Here is a 13,303-nt window from a genome sequence, read left to right on the forward strand (position 1 = left end):
AGGATAGGACCAAACACATTGGAATAAAGAAACCCCAGTTCTTTTACCTGGCGGTATTGCGGCGAGATGACAAAACGAATCGTGTCCTTCAAAGGAGTATCATCCGCAAAGAAGTCCTGGAAATTATCCGATCTTCCTTCCATCGTTCCAAATGAAAAATATACTCACAGCCCAGAAATCCAAGCTCGATCGCCTCCTGATCCAAATCGATAATCCAGAATCCCACGTCCAAAGAATTTCTCCCTCCACGAAAAGAATCCGGATCCTCCTAAGGAAAAGGCACTACAGCTTTCAGCCACCCCTCAATAGCAGCAGTTCGGTCCGAAAACCGAAAAGGCCAAGCAGGTAGGTTTCCACTGTAGGAACCTTGCCTAATGGTTTCAAACCCACTACAGATCTGAGCCAAAAGGCCGAGAAGCGATAACCCGAACGGACCGCGCGTTGCCCGAGCCTGCCCAATACTGCTGTTCAGCCCTTGCAGCGATTCAGCCTACTTCTAGGCAATTCCATGGGGCCCTGCAGGCTCACACACTCACAGCTACACGGGAGGTGAATAAAGGCCGGAGGGGAAGCCAGACAGGATTTGCTTCTTTTGCTTGCACCACAATGCAGTGCTGAAAGAGGAAGAATCTACATAAAAACGCCTTCCTGGCAACGCCCAAATGCCCTGCTGCCATGCAGATAAACACTGGCAGCGGCAGCAAGTGCATGCCCACAGCCACCCCTTGTTCCTTCACACCTTGTATCAGCTGTAATCCAGTCCAGTCCAGTGCTGCCTGCTGAGCAGCACTGACCAACACTGCCTGGGCCCAGGCTTTTATCTCTGAGGCCCCATTATGATGTCAGAAAGCTGGCTCTGGCTCCTCAGGGCTCCACTATGAATACGTGCAAAGTTCCGTCTGAACTTTATATAAGACAGTGCGGCTCAGTCAGTCACTCAGTGTTGCCTGAGAGGGCAACACTGCAACAGCCGGCCGCCAGGCTGTCTTTTTTTGCACAGCTAGTTGCCTCCAGGAGGCCACAAGAGGGAGACAAGGGACTGCAAAATGGAAAATAAGCATCCACCAACTTTACAGACAACTTCTCCTTGCTCCTACAACCTCCATCCTTGCACAGTTTGTTATTCTTCTAGGTAACATAGTAACAAATCCAAATTGCTGCTCTCTTTGTAGGCAAGCAAGGCTTTGTTGCAACTGCAATTCTTACTCCTTCTTGAAATGTAGGGACGACAGTACATTCCATCACATCCATCTAGTGTACACAGGTAGGTCCATTGTGGCGGGCGGGCGGGCGGCTTTAATGGCTGTTTGCTGTTCCCCTACTCCACTCCACTATTTGACTGTGGTGCTGCATCAATCAGTGGCTGGCTCAGGTGCAGCTCTTTAACTTACCTAAAAGGGAGGGCGGAGAGAAGACAAGGAAGGTGAATGAGCTGTTCCAATGTGAAATGCCGGAAACACAGACACACAGACGACACAAAACAAGAGGTGGCAATGTATTCATTAATTGCATTTAATCAATTAGCTCATTATCACTCATGCATTGTCCAACAGGTGTTGAAATAATGGGATTAAAAGGGGAGATCCCTTCAGAAAGACAGAAACAATGGCAAACACAAAAAACACTTTTGGAATCTGATTTTAGTCAACACATAAGGAAAGGGTGCACCGGTCCTGGAAATACTGCAATACCAGGTCAATGCGTGGACAGAGCAAGCTCTATTTCCATCTCCCTGTTCTAAAAATCCATTTAATATATGGTCCCCAGATAGGGGACGTATCAGATATTAAACTGATAAGAACAGATAAGGTTTCAACAAAGTTTTTTATTGGCAAAAATAATATATTTTACAGACTTTTTTTTTTAAAATTGAAACCACAAGATAAAATCAATGGCATAATACATGAATATTCATACATTTAAATGAATACAAAAGTAATAATAATAAGACCAGTAATACAGATGTTATAATAAAAGTACAGAACAATAGCAGGATAAAATTTATACAGGGCATAAAAGACATAAAAGAATAAAACCATTTTTATTTACAATGTTATAGTATTCCACATTTGCAAACACCACATGGATGTTGCTTCTTTTACCCCTAGCTGTTTTTTGTCCCTAAGATAATAAATATACATTTCACTTAGGGCATATTTCACACAATTTTTAACGTCAATAAAATCATGTTTAAAAAGCAGAATGTTCCTAACCTTCCAGATGGCATTCTTAAAACAGTTTAAAATGATCCAACAGACCATTTGCTGTTTAAAACTTGGGCAGTTAAAAAGACCATAAAACACGTATTCAAATTTAAGATCTTTAAGACCGCAGGCCCATTTCAGCAATGGGCCTGCCTTCCTCCAAACCTCCTGTGCATATGGGCAGTTCCAAAACAGGTGCATTACCGTCTCGTCGTCACCACACCTGTCTCTCGGGCACTTGGCTCTCGCCACCAGTCCTCGCCTATGCTGGAATTCACGAGTAGGGAGGCACTGGTGAACGATTGCCCAGGCAAGGTCCTTGTGCACATTTGCCATAAATTTCCCGAAAACGTTCCGCCACACCACCTTGGACCTTGCCTGTGAGAAATTTGAAACTGCCAGTGTATCCTCCTGCCGCCTACAGGAGAGTGACACTTTTTTCTGGTCCCCCAATATGTCAGGCTCCAATTCTTGGAGACCTAGGAGCCTGACAGTTTTTTCGAGCACCGCATATTGTTTTGGGGGACACAGAAGCACAGGAGAATTCAAAGGGACACGAAACCATCGTTTAAAAATCATGCCCGTAGCGTACTTTAAAAAGTAGCTAAAAATACCATCAGAATTATACATTTTAAAACAGAAGCAAAAGTATTTAATGTAAAAGAAGTTAAAAAGGTTAGGAACATCTCTCCCGCCATTGTCCTTACATCTGTACATAAAATCACGTTTTAGTTTTTCCATTTTGGAACCCCATAAAAACATAAAACAGATCCTGGTCACTTTTTTAATATATAAAATTGTTGGAGGGAAAACCATAGCTACATAAAGCATTATGGGTAATAAAACAGATTTAATTATTAAAACTTTTCCCTCCATGGTGAGATTTCTCAAATTCCACATTAAAACCTTTTTTTCCATTTTGGCAATTACTGAATCCCAATTGGGTCTCCCATCGTTTTCTTGATTAAAAACAATTCCTAAAATTTTTATCTGATCCTGCTGCATGTTAACTCCTGGTGTCACAGAGGAATCCCATACACCAGTATAAAAACAGTCACATTTATCAACGTTTAATTTAAAACCAGAGGCTTCACAAAAAAAGCCGGTGTTCCTCAATGCCCTTCTCATAGAAGCGGCGTCTGGGCATAGGATGGTGGCGTCATCCATATAGCCTAGGATTTTTACCTGGTTCCCCCTTCCTCCAGGTATGGGCACGCCTCTGATGACTTTATCATCTCTTATTAGGGTGAACAGAGGTTCTATGGCACAAATAAAAAGGAGCGGAGACAACGGGCACCCCTGTTTCACCCCTGATAAAAGAGGAACACCTTTAGTTAAAAATCCGTTGATAGAAATTTGGCTAAAACAGGATCGATATAAAAGCTTAATACGTGTTAAAATAATTTCAGGAACAGCCATCTTTTTAAGAACCATAAAAAGATATTCATGGGAGACCCGGTCAAAAGCCTTCTCGAAATCTAAGGATAAAATAGCAAGGCTTTGACCCCTTTCTTTAAAATACCAAATGATGTCACGTAAAATATTCAGGGACTCAGTAATTGACCTCCCAGGTACCCCACATACCTGGTTTGGATGGATTAATTTATGAATAAAAGGTTTAAAACGGATTGTTATTAGTTTAGCTAAAATTTTACAATCAACGTTTAAAAGAGTAATAGGGCGCCAGTTTTTTAACTGGTCCTTCTCACCTTTTTTAAAAATTAAGGACACAATCCCCCTCCTCCAGGAAGGGGGCAGCTCTTCAGTAATAAAAACTTCCTTATACAATAAAAACATGTCATTCTTTAAAATTTCCCAAAAAGCATGATAAAATTCGATGGGCAGACCATCTTCCCCAGGAGCTTTCCCATTAGAAAAACTTTTAAAAGCAAATAAAAGTTCCTCCAAGGTAATATTACGGGATAAAACTTCCTGGTCTAAAATATCTAGCTTGGCATCAAGGGAATTAAGAACATGTTCTAAAAAGGAAGGATCAATATTTTTCTTGTTAAAAAGAGATTGGTAGAAATTAAAAGCAGAATTTAAAATGCCGACCATAGTGGTTTCTCCTTCAAGGTTTAAAATGACATCTCGTTTATCCATTACCTTTTTGAAGAAGAACCGGGAACACTTCTCGCCATCCTCGAGGTGCTTTACATGTGAATTAAAAATTATTTGTTTCCCTTTCTCTTCTATGGCATGTTTTATTTCAGCTTTAAGATTTAAGATATCATCATCAACATCCATACCAATCTCCTTCAATTTAAAAAGTACATGTAAACGTTTATTAAGAACATAAAACCATTGTTTTTTCTCTTTGGCTTTCTTCTTACCTGCTCGAATAAAAAAAGCTCTGATTTTGGGTTTAATGCCCTCCCACCAGTGTAGCATAGGCTGACTGGGCGCTCTATGGGACTGCCAACACTGGTAGGTCCGCACAAACTCCTCTTTAATGATGGGGTCCTCCAGGAGTGTGGTGTTTAGTCTCCAGGGACCCCTACAAGCTTTTTGCTCTCCCTCTAGCTCCAGGTGCACCGAAAGGAGCTTGTGATCAGATAAAATATTTGTTAAAAGCAAACATTTTTTGGGAATAAAACTATTAGAAGTGAAAATAAAATCAATTCTGGAGCTCACTCTTCCATTGGACCAGGTGGGGCCTGGGTCCGCAGGCAAGAGTTCCCTCCAGCAATCTTTCAATTTAAAATCACCAATAAAATTCTTGAGCAGGTAAGAAGTACGGTCAATTTTTCGATTAAAATCCCCACCCTGCCGGTGTTCTCCATCTCGTACACAGTTAAAATCACCACCCACCAGCAGGGGGGTAGACCCAACACAAACAATGGTAAAATCTCTAATAGTTCTGCCCTCTCCTGTTTGGTAGGAGGGGCATAAACGTTTAAAACACGAATTAAAATTCCATTAAAAAGCAAATGTATTAAAATAGCTCTGCCGGGCATGATTTCAGTCACTGTTTGGATGGAGATAAAACGACCTCGGCAGAGCAATCCAACCCCCGCAGAGCGACAGTCATTTCCACCAGACCAGACTGAGGGGCCTAGTTTCCAGTCCATCTTTAAATCTTGATATTCCAAGTCATTAGGGATTCCACATTCTTGAAGCAGGCAAAGGTCAAAGTCCACAGTCTCTAAAAATGAAAATAAAGCAGTCCTGCGGACAGGGCTCTTTAGGGGCCTCACATTTAGTGAGGCGACTTTGATAGGAACCAACATAGTCTTAGTTGAGGTCAGAGTCCGAACCAGAAGAGTCGTACTCGGAGATCAGCTGCGAGTCTGGACCCCCTTTTTGAGGGGTCAATAAATCTTGGATGTTGGTAGGGTCAGAGCCAGATACGTGGGCGGCTCCAACCCCCACACTGCTCTCATCCGAACTCCGATAGGCAGCTTTCCTCCGAACTCCGGACTCCTCTTCCTCTCGCTGTCTCTTTGCAGAATGGCTCCTATCCATCTCCTCGAAGTCGCTCTCACCCATCTCTGGCCCCTGGCTGAAGATATCGCTGATGTCCTTACTGGGCAGCTGCACAGGGGCCAGTGAGGTCCCATCACTCTTGGCAACCTTTGCCTGCTTACGGGGAGCCTTCATCGCAAGCCCCTCCACAACCGCAGTGGAGGAACTTTGCTCCGACCCCCCCGTTGACCGGTAATGGTCAAAACGAGGCTCCAATCCAGCATATTTTAGGGTTTTCTTAATGGAGCCCTCGTCTGACACAGAGTGTCTCCGCTCCATGCCCACACTCTTGGGACAGGCGTCAGGTCCTACTGCAGAACCTACGGAGCCACGACGCCTGTCGCTAACCACTGCCTCAACAGGGTCCACTGCAGGCGGAGCAGAGGACCTGTTTGCAGAGGTGCCGGTCAACTTATGTCCAGCAGAGTCAGAATTCCTCCTGCTCTGCCTGGACCCGGTGGAATCCCTATGGCCGTCCCTCGAGGCTGACATCGGTGGGCCCCCCGATGGAGCTGTGAAGGACTTTGGCCTGGACCCCTCAGTCGTCAATGCTCGTTTTGGGGCATTACCAGCGGCGTCTGCACATGTTGCAAACTGCCGCTCTGGCCTTGGTCTGGGTGGCCCAGATTTCGCTCTGCGGGGGCAATCTTTAAAAGCATGCCCAGTCATGCCGCACAGATTGCACAACACCTCGGAACTGCATTTTGCCGCTACGTGTCCAACCTGGCCACACCTGTTACACTGCACCACATGGGGCCGGTCACAATGTTCTCTGGTGTGGCCATATCTCAAGCAGTTCCGGCAGGCTATTGGCATCTGGGGGTAAAATAGGAATCCTCGATTCTTCCCAATGGCAAAGTTCTGGGGTGGGTGATGTAAGCCTCCAATGCCATTGGGATCCTGGCGGAACTTCACCCAATATTTTCTTTTGCCATTCCAGAAGCTCTGGGTGTTCAAGATTTTATGTGAGAAGCGGACCTCCCTGCAGTAACGACTGAGGAAGGTTTCAATGTCACGCTCTGAGACAAATGGACTGAACATGCACATCACGAGCGGGACTTCTTCCTCCCCGTAGAGGAATAAAAAGTTCAGTCCATTTAGCCGCTCCTCACTCTGGTCCGCATCAGACAATCTTTTGTGCATGTTGTCGCAACATGCCGCGGCCGTAAAGGATACGGTGTACCGACCGCGGCTTTCCTGGTCGTTGAGACACAGGATGTCCGCCCGCTTGAGCCCCAGGAAGTCCAGCAGAATCACCTCCACAATGAAGCGAAGGTTCTTCCGCTGGCGATGGCCTTCTTCCACCTCGATGCGGACGGACTGGCGCAACCGGGTGTCCCCGGATGCAAATCCAAATGTAAATGGCATTTTCAGTGCCTGGGGGCTAAGCCTGTCCCTTATAGCAGCAAGGGCTCAGATTCCACAATTAAGTGGAACCCTCCCCCAAAGCCAAGGATTAGGGTACCCCAGACACCTACGAAGCCCGATAAACGCCCTCGGAACGCTCTTAGAAAAACGCCTCAAGGCCGGTTGACCTCTTGGGTAAGGCGCGATCGCAACTCGTTGTCCGGGGGCTAAGCCCACTTCCCAAATAGCAGCAAGGGGGTGAAGTCTCTCTGTGAAAAGAGACGATCCCCCAAGGCCAAGGAGCAGGGTACCCCGGACACCTCCCAACAAAACCAGATGCAGAAATACTACACCTGATCTTGCCAAAAGGCCGAGAAGCGATAACCCGAACGGACCGCGCGTTGCCCGAGCCTGCCCGATACTGCTGTTCAGCCCTTGCAGCGATTCAGCCTACTTCTAGGCAATTCCATGGGGCCCTGCAGGCTCACACACTCACAGCTACACGGGAGGTGAATAAAGGCCGGAGAGGAAGCCAGACAGGATTTGCTTCTTTTGCTTGCACCACAATGCAGTGCTGAAAGAGGAAGAATCTACATAAAAACGCCTTCCTGGCAACGCCCAAATGCCCTGCTGCCATGCAGATAAACACTGGCAGTGGCAGCAAGTGCATGCCCACAGCCACCCCTTGTTCCTTCACACCTTGTATCAGCTGTAATCCAGTCCAGTCCAGTGCTGCCTGCTGAGCAGCACTGACCAACACTGCCTGGGCCCAGGCTTTTATCTCTGAGGCCCCATTATGATGTCAGAAAGCTGGCTCTGGCTCCTCAGGGCTCCACTATGACACGTGCAAAGTTCCGTCTGAACTTTATATAAGACGGTGCGGCTCAGTCAGTCACTCAGTGTTGCCTGAGAGGGCAACACTGCAACAGCCGGCCGCCAGGCTGTCTTTTTTTGCACAGCTAGTTGCCTCCAGGAGGCCACAAGAGGGAGACAAGGGACTGCAAAATGGAAAATAAGCATCCACCAACTTTACAGACAACTTCTCCTTGCTCCTACAACCTCCATCCTTGCACAGTTTGTTATTCTTCTAGGTAACATAGTAACAAATCCAAATTGCTGCTCTCTTTGTAGGCAAGCAAGGCTTTGTTGCAACTGCAATTCTTACTCCTTCTTGAAATTTAGGGACGACAGTACATTCCATCACATCCATCTAGTGTACACAGGTAGGTCCATTGTGGCGGGCGGGCGGGCGGGCGGGCTGGCGGGCGGCTTTAATGGCTGTTTGCTGTTCCCCTACTCCACTCCACTATTTGACTGTGGTGCTGCATCAATCAGTGGCTGGCTCAGGTGCAGCTCTTTAACTTACCTAAAAGGGAGGGCGGAGAGAAGACAAGGAAGGTGAATGAGCTGTTCCAATGTGAAATGCCGGAAACACAGACACACAGACGACACAAAACAAGAGGTGGCAATGTATTCATTAATTGCATTTAATCAATTAGCTCATTATCACTCATGCATTGTCCAACAGGTGTTGAAATAATGGGATTAAAAGGGGAGATCCCTTCAGAAAGACAGAAACAATGGCAAACACAAAAAACACTTTTGGAATCTGATTTTAGTCAACACATAAGGAAAGGGTGCACCGGTCCTGGAAATACTGCAATACCAGGTCAATGCGTGGAGTGGACAGAGCAAGCTCTATTTCCATCTCGCTGTTCTAAAAATCCATTTAATATATGGTCCCCAGATAGGGGACGTATCAGATATTAAACTGATAAGAACAGATTTTTTACTTTTTTATTGAATTATTCAGAAAATACAATACATTATATCAGAAGAATTTTCCAAAACATGAACAACAGATAAGAACAAAGAACATCAAAGTCCTGACATCAGAAGAGCAACTTAATCTTGCAGAAGCATATTCCATAGATGAATATTCCAAAGGTTTTTTGCTTTCCTCAGTCCCAACCTTTTTTTGTCCAGGAGATAAAAAACATACATCTCGCTAAGAGCCAACTTAATACAGTCCTTCTCTGTAATGGAATCATGTTTAAAAAGCAAGATGTTTCTAACTTTCCACAATGCCATCTTTATACAATTTACAGTAATCCATAGAACTCGACTCTTTTCATTTGTCGGGACATTAAAAACACCATATAGTATTACTTCATGATTCAAAACATTAAGATCGGATACAAATTTCAACAGAGAACCAATATAACGCCAAACATTTTGAGCATAAAAACAATTCCAAAATAAATGTAGAACTGTCTCATCATTAAAACATCCTGCTCTCGTACATTTTGCAGTTCTAACTAGCCTTCTCTTATGTTGAAAATCTCTGGTAGGTAAACATTGGTGTACAATTTGCCATGCTAAGTCCTTGAGTTCATTTGACAGGAAAGCCATATTGGTCATTCTCCATATTTTTTGAGTCCTTTCAACAGAATAATTTAAAACCATTGATAGTTGTTCATTCTTCCTAACTTCCAAATTTAATTTTCTTGTATTACTTAAAACATTTGCATCAAAACCACTAATATCATACATACGAATAATTCTTTCTAAAATAGCATAATGAATTGGGGGAACATATAGAACAGGCGATGTTAAAGACAAGGTTATCCATTTTCTTTTCCTAAAAATATGACCAGCAGCATATCTTAGAAAATACGACCAATAACTATGGCCGTGTAGGCCATTAAAACACATAGAAAAGAATTTCACATATAAAAACCTCTTAATGTTTGGTACATCTTTACCTCCCAATTTCTTTGCTGTAAACATAACCTCTCTTTTAATTTTATCCATTTTTGAACTCCATATAAAATTAAAACAAATCTTATTTAAAAACTTTAAAGTGCATTCTTTTGGTGGGAAAACCATGCTTAGATATAACATTATAGGTAAAAGCAGAGATTTCATAATAAGTATCTTCCCCTCAATAGTTAATTTTCTCATTTTCCAAAAACTAATCTTCTTTTGTACTTTCTCTTTCACTATAGACCAACTTTCTTCTCCATTATTTCCACTATCAAAGATAATCCCTAAAATCTTGATCTTATTATATTGCACTTGTACTTCCGTATTGCACCATTCCCCTATTGCAAAGCAATCACATTTCTCTTTGTTTAATCTAAAGGCAGAACCCTCACAAAAGTATTCAGTTTGCCTTATTGCACGTTTCAAGGATGATTCATTTGTGCAAAAAATGTTAACATCGTCCATATAGGCTATAGTCTTGACACTTTGTCCTCCACTCCCAGGAATTGGCACACCTTTAATAATCTTATCTTTCCTTAAAAGGGTTAAAAGTGGCTCTATTGTACATATAAAAAGTATCGGGGAAAGCGGGCATCCTTGTTTAACTCCCGATTGCAAAAACACTTCCTGAGACAGAAAACCATTTACTAAAATACGACTAACACAATTTTTATATAAAAGCGCAATTCTTTCAATAATAAAATCAGGAAAGCACATTCTTTTTAAGACCATCAATAAAAATTCATGCGAGACCCTATCATAGGCTTTTTGAAAATCTAAAGATAAAATCGCCATTCTCTGTTTGCATTGTTTCTGATACCATAAAACGTCTCTGATAAGATTAAGATGATCACTTACTTTCCTCCCTGGCACTCCACATACTTGGTCACTGTGAATTACTTTGGAGATCACTTTTTTCATCCTATTTACTAAGACCTTTGCTAACACTTTATAATCCACATTTAATAAGGTTATAGGTCTCCAGTTCTCCAATTTTGTCCTATCACCTTTCTTAAAAATCAGAGTAACTACTCCATCACGCCAGGAGGCCGGCAAAATTTTACATAAAAAAGCGTTTTTAAAAACACTTATAAGATCATCTTTTAAAATAGACCAGAAGCATAAGTAAAACTCCACGGGTAATCCGTCAGAGCCTGGTGTTTTCCCCTTAGAGAAACTTTTAAACACACTCAACAGTTCTGGTAAACTCACACTCTCACATAGACTTTCCTGATCAGAATTCTCGAGTTTTAAATCCATAACATTTAAAAGGTCTTCCGTAAAAGAATGGTCAATTGTTTTTTTATTAAAAAGATCCTGATAAAACTTCTGCGCTTCTACTAAAATCTCGTCATTTGTCTTCTTACCTTCCATCTCGACAATCATTCCTTTATTTTCCACCACTTTTTTAAAGAAAAACCTTGAACATTTCTCATCATTTTCTAAACATTGCACTTTTGCATTAAAAATCACCTCCTTACCTTTTGCACTTATCGCATTCTTGATATCACTTTTTGTCATTGCAATAACATCATCCATTTCTAGACCCTCTTGTTTTAACCTGTAATACGTCTGCATTTTTGTGTTCAATACTTTAAACCACTGTTTTTTTTCCCTGGCCTTTTGCATCCCTTTCCTAATAAAAAACTGTTTTATCCATTTCTTTACCTCCTCCCACCATGCCAGAATACTCTCGTATCTAGACTGACCCAACCTCCATTTTTTATATACAAGAAAAAACTCATTTTTAATTTGCATATCTTCCAGCAATGTAGTATTGAGTTTCCAGACTCCTCTTCCTTTCTCCAGGCCAGGTAAAGTGACATGTGCATACAACAATTTATGATCTGAGAATATGTTGGATAAAAGAGAAATATTATTCAATTTAACACTATCTGATATTAAAACAAAATCTATTCTAGATTTACAGACATTATTCTCCCAAGTATATCCAGGGTCATTGGGATGTAAACTCTTCCACATATCAGAGAGATTAAAATCTATTGTAAAATTTTTAAGTTGTTTCTCTGTTTTATCCGTTCTCACATGTACACTTCTACTCTCACGCTGTTCACCACTCATATTACAATTAAAATCACCAGCCATTAGAATCGGTGTTGGGCCTGGGATAAAAACTTGCATATCATTAAGCAAATCAGCCCTTTCTTGTTTCTCAGGTGAAGCATATACATTTATCAACTTGATCTCTAACCCATTATACTTGACATTCACCTGTAGAGCTCTCCCAGGAACAATCTCAAAATATGACAATATTTGTATATCTGAACCTCTAAATAAAACCCCAACACCCGAATTTTTATTTATGTTATCTCCAGACCAGACTGATGGCCCAATAGTCCAGTCCTTCCGGATATCACTGTAATTTGGGCTATGATCAATTGCACATTCCTGTAAAAAATAAATAGAACAGTCCACAGACTCCAAATACTTAAATAAAGCAGCCCTCCGAGTGGGGCTCTTCAAACTTCTCACATTAAGTGAGGCATATTTTAAAGATGCCATCTAATAGATGATTTTATCAGCTGGAGCTCGAACTTTCGGATATAAAGCCCAATAGTGACTCTGGACTTACAAACTCCTCAATATTGAAAGGATCAGACGCTGACATTAGTGGTATTAGAGGCCTTGACATTAACTGACATGTATCAATTTCTTCTGCACTCATCTTTGAGGGTCTTTTAACTCCCAGGGGTTGCTCCTCCCCGTCTTTTTTGCCTTTCTTGCGTTTTGTTTCCCTTGAGGCGACTTCCATGGCTTCCTCACTTGATCTGGGCTTTCCATCAGCTACAGCCTCAGCAGGGAGTGCCCTCCCCACCTCAGCTGCAGCAGCAGAGTGCCCCACAAGCTCCACCCCGGTCTTGATTTTCACTGTTGGCTTCTCTGCAAGTAGTTTTGGCTGCTCAGGTTGATTACTCCCCCCTGGGTCCGCAGCAGGGAGCCCAACCTGGACAGCGCCACTCCTTCCAGCCACTCGATCAGCCCAAGATCTGGCCATACGCATACTGCAGTCCTTAAAGGCATGACCTTCTTCTCCACAAACATTGCAGACCATTGTGCTGCAGTCCTTAGACAGATGACCTTCTTTATTACAGCGACCACAAAAGACAGCCGGACTTTCACAACCATCTGCAGTGTGGCCAAATTTCTTACACTTCCTGCAAAACAGAGGCATCTCTGGGTAAAAGAGATATCCCTTGTCACGCCCAATGGAAAAGTTTGATGGTGGATGACACAGTCCCCCAACACCACCTGGATCTCCAGCCAATTTAACAAAAAACTTGTGTTTGCCAGTCCACAAATCTTCCGAGTTCATGACCTTATGCGAATATTTTATGCTAATGCAGTATTTTCTCAGAAACAAAGCAATGTCCTCCACAGGCACAAAAGGGTTATACATACATACCACCAAAGGTACATCCCCACCAGAATAAAGAATGGTTACGGTCAGTCCATCGAGCTCCGGGTTCTCTTTGCAGGTCTTGAGTACCTCAAATAAATTT

General features: G+C 42.7%; 2 non-coding genes across 2 annotated transcripts; both read right to left on the reverse strand.

Moving 5' to 3' along the window:
- Positions 1-1,657: 1,657 nt before the first annotated feature.
- Positions 1,658-1,844, reverse strand: LOC142733608 (U2 spliceosomal RNA). Its single transcript, XR_012880223.1, has one exon. It is a non-coding gene; the product is annotated as a U2 spliceosomal RNA (small nuclear RNA).
- Positions 1,845-8,648: 6,804 nt separating this feature from the next.
- LOC142733596 (U2 spliceosomal RNA) lies at positions 8,649-8,839 on the reverse strand. Its single transcript, XR_012880217.1, has one exon. It is a non-coding gene; the product is annotated as a U2 spliceosomal RNA (small nuclear RNA).
- Between the last annotated feature and the right edge of the window lie 4,464 nt (positions 8,840-13,303).

The sequence above is a fragment of the Rhinoderma darwinii genome, unplaced genomic scaffold, assembly GCF_050947455.1.
Source record: "Rhinoderma darwinii isolate aRhiDar2 unplaced genomic scaffold, aRhiDar2.hap1 Scaffold_965, whole genome shotgun sequence".
Taxonomy (NCBI): Eukaryota; Metazoa; Chordata; class Amphibia; order Anura; family Rhinodermatidae; genus Rhinoderma; species Rhinoderma darwinii.